Source organism: Alternaria novae-zelandiae (genome assembly GCF_023758075.1).
Source record: "Alternaria novae-zelandiae strain BMP 2774 chromosome Unknown scaffold_69, whole genome shotgun sequence".
NCBI classification, from domain to species: domain Eukaryota; kingdom Fungi; phylum Ascomycota; class Dothideomycetes; order Pleosporales; family Pleosporaceae; genus Alternaria; species Alternaria novae-zelandiae.
This window is the reverse complement of record NW_026057029.1, coordinates 9,148-12,525: the sequence shown is the minus strand read 5'-3', so window position 1 is coordinate 12,525 and position 3,378 is coordinate 9,148. Positions and strand designations below refer to the sequence as shown.

The 3,378-nt window shown below is 34.7% G+C and overlaps 2 non-coding genes across 2 annotated transcripts; both read right to left on the bottom strand.

Annotated features, from left to right (window-relative positions):
- Positions 1-2,512: 2,512 nt before the first annotated feature.
- On the bottom strand, positions 2,513-2,583 carry J4E88_011011. Its single transcript has one exon. It is a non-coding gene; the product is annotated as a tRNA-Arg (tRNA).
- Positions 2,584-2,648: 65 nt separating this feature from the next.
- Positions 2,649-2,719, bottom strand: J4E88_011010. Its single transcript has one exon. It is a non-coding gene; the product is annotated as a tRNA-Arg (tRNA).
- Between the last annotated feature and the right edge of the window lie 659 nt (positions 2,720-3,378).

Here is a 3,378-nt window from a genome sequence, read left to right as displayed (position 1 = left end):
ACCGCTTAACCCTAACTGTATAGGCACCATAAGACTTTACAAATGGCGGCTAAATATCATCGCACTAGTTGGAACTAGTGACCACCATTATCTGGAATCTCACCAGATAAGCGGATGGAGATATTCTTAGGTCTAATTTTTTTTTTAAAGATATCATACTATATAAAAAAAAAAGTAAGGAACATTTGCTAATTAGCAGTACAGACTCTCGAAAGAAGTCTGCACACCCTCAACCTTTACTATTCGAATAGATAGGTCCCCTATCCCTTACTTTTTTTTGAATATATATATTCAAAAAAAAGTTAGGGCTGACCTTTTGGGAAGACAACATCCCCTAACTTTTTTTTTGAATATATATATTCAAAAAAAAGTAAGGGCTCATCCCGGCAGGGATATTTTTTTTTTTCGACGTTATTTCATAGCTGTTTGGACCCCCTCTCTCCCCCGCAAATTTGCGGGGGAGAGGGCCTATAAAAAAACAAGAAGGGGGGGGGGGGGGGGGGGCCGTTTAAGGGTCCAGATCTACCCTGCGGGGTTCCTTTAGTTTCTTTTTTAGTTTCTTTTTTTTCAATGAAAAAAAATAAACAAACAGAAAAAGAAACAAACAGGAACCTTAAGGGGTTCCCGTAAGGGAAAGGTCAGTCCCCTTTTGGGGACTAGATAATATAAACTTACTATGAGCCTGTTTATGGATTTGAACCATATAAATAACTAACAATTTATGCTATTTGCACAGATGTTTATGGATTTTAACCATATAAATCTATAATAATTTATGCTCCTTGCACAGACTTTTTTTTTGGGTGTATCGTTAATATTAATTATTCCCGGGCTAGTTCCCCAACCCGAACCGTATTTCGACTTAACACCAATCAGAGTCACGCATACGAAGATATTTCTGCCAAAAGATCTAAACCTGTACATTTAGACTAGCAATCCGCAGCCACCAAACTTATTGCACATACTCCTTTCAGCGCCTGACGAGTGGTTAGTACCTATCTGAGATAAAATTCACCGTGATGTGATTACTCACGATTACTAGTAATTCCTTTTTCATGCAGTCGAATTTCAGACAACAATCCATACTTTATCCTGTTTTAGGGATTAGCTCCAATTCGCATTATTGCATCCCTTTGTAAAGGCATATGTGGCACGTCTATAGCCCACAATATTAAGGCCATGATGACTTGTCTTAGTCCCTATTATCACATCCAATTGTAAGCGGAGAGCTGCTTTATCTTAATAAATAAAACAAGGGTTTACGTTAATTTAATGGACCTAACCAAATCTCACGACATTAACTGAAGACAGCCATGCAACGCATGTGGTCTAAAAATTTAAAAAATATTTTAGGTCATTCAAATTGTGGTAAGGTTATTCGCGGATTATCGAATTAAATAACATACTTCACTACTGGTTTCAGAAACGGTCTAATGATTTCAGTTCCTGCGTTGCCACATTACTCTTGAGGTGGAGTGCTTCCACTTTCATTTATAGTTCCGCCTTAAAGCCAACCTATGGCACTCATCATTGTCTGCCCAGGTTACGGGGGTATCTAATCCTCTTCACTATCTGAGCCTTCGTCCCTCAACGTCAGTTATAGTACATTGCTCTTTTCCTCTTTATACTAGAGAAATAGCAAGTACATGTACATAGAGGTTTGCCTTCGCCGTTACCGGTCCTATTGGTATCAAAAAATTTCATCTTTCCTCCAACAATTCCGACATATTCCTCTCACATATCAAACTCAAGTGTACCAGGTACTTATGTAAGCCATTGCACACCGTCTAGGTACCCTATATACCTGTTAAAGATGAATAACACTCGTCTCCCTTGTCTTACCGCGACTGCTGGCACAAGATTTGGTCGAGACCTATGGATATAAAGTTTTCATAATAAGCTTTATCCAGAACTTTATAAGACCTAGTCAAGCAAGTTAATAACTTATTATATTAACTCTCATTCCTGCAAGTTGCTGGTTCAGCCGTTAGGCCATTGACCAAAATTCCTCACTGCTGTACTACACGCACTGGGGTTTTTTCAGACCCAGTGTGGTCAATAGACCTCTCAGTCTTGACTACGGACATAAGCTAAATATGCCATTACCATACTTACTACTTGTCCGATGGTTATTAATAATCAACTAAGAGCGAAATACTATTTCTTTTTAAACACATTTATTCTTACTATTATTAACCTTTATACCTAACCTTTTAGATATAATCGACCATTGGGTGATTAGATCTAGTATTAATACATAATAATAAATTGTTATTATAAGGGATTTATTTTGCCTTACTCTTAGGTAGCCATAATACCACTTACTCACCTGTACACCACTTCAATATACATAATTTATCTAAATTAAATATTGACGTTCGATTAGCATGTGTCAAGCATTTACATAGCGTTCACTCAGAGCCATCATCAAACTCAAATAAAAAAATGTAAAGTACTATTTATTACCTAACTAACTACTATTGTAAAGTAAAACCTATTCGTTCTAACGATCTTTCTTATCTAAGACTTGAACTTAGATTAAGATATTAGGAATATCTTGTTCTACCATTAAACTAATAAGAATTTTTTTTTAATAAGATAAATCTAGCTATCTTATTAAATGAATAGCTATTACTATAGAAATCGTTATTCTTATCTAAGACTCGAACTTAGATTCAGATATTAGAAGTATCTTGTTCTACCATTAAACTAATAAGAATCTTTCTTATTATCTCATAAAAGTATTATACTATGTAAATGTAAAATAGTTTATTTAAAACCCTGTATATTTTTACCCTGCCCGCAAGCTTGCGGTACTTTTTTTCTTTTGCTTACCTTTTTTCGTTTCTTTTTTTCAATAAAAAAAAATAAACAAACAGTTCCCAAAAGGGGACTGACCTTTCCCTCACGGGAACCCTTTAAGGTTCCCTGCTTGCAGAAGAGAGGGGGGGGTATGAAAAAAAAAAATAAACAAACAGAAAAAAAGAAACTATAGCAATAAACCATTGAGCTAAAGAAAATTAAGGAGAAATAAGCTGTAAATAATAAAAAGAGTTATCTATTTTCATAACGATTAACTTGGGTTTTATTTTGGAGTATACCTACAACATTACTATTAAATTTTATCTAATGCATAGGATTTTTTAACAGGTTATATATTTTCATAACGATTAACTTGGGTTTTGTTTTAGAGTATACCCACAACATTACTATTAAATTTTATCTAATGCATAGGATTTTTTAACAGGTTATATATTTTCATAACGATTAACTTGGGTTTTGTTTTAGAGTATACCCATAACATTACTATTAAGTTCTATATAATCCCATTGGTGGACTTCCTGAATATCACGCGCCACCATTTCAATTACAGGATAA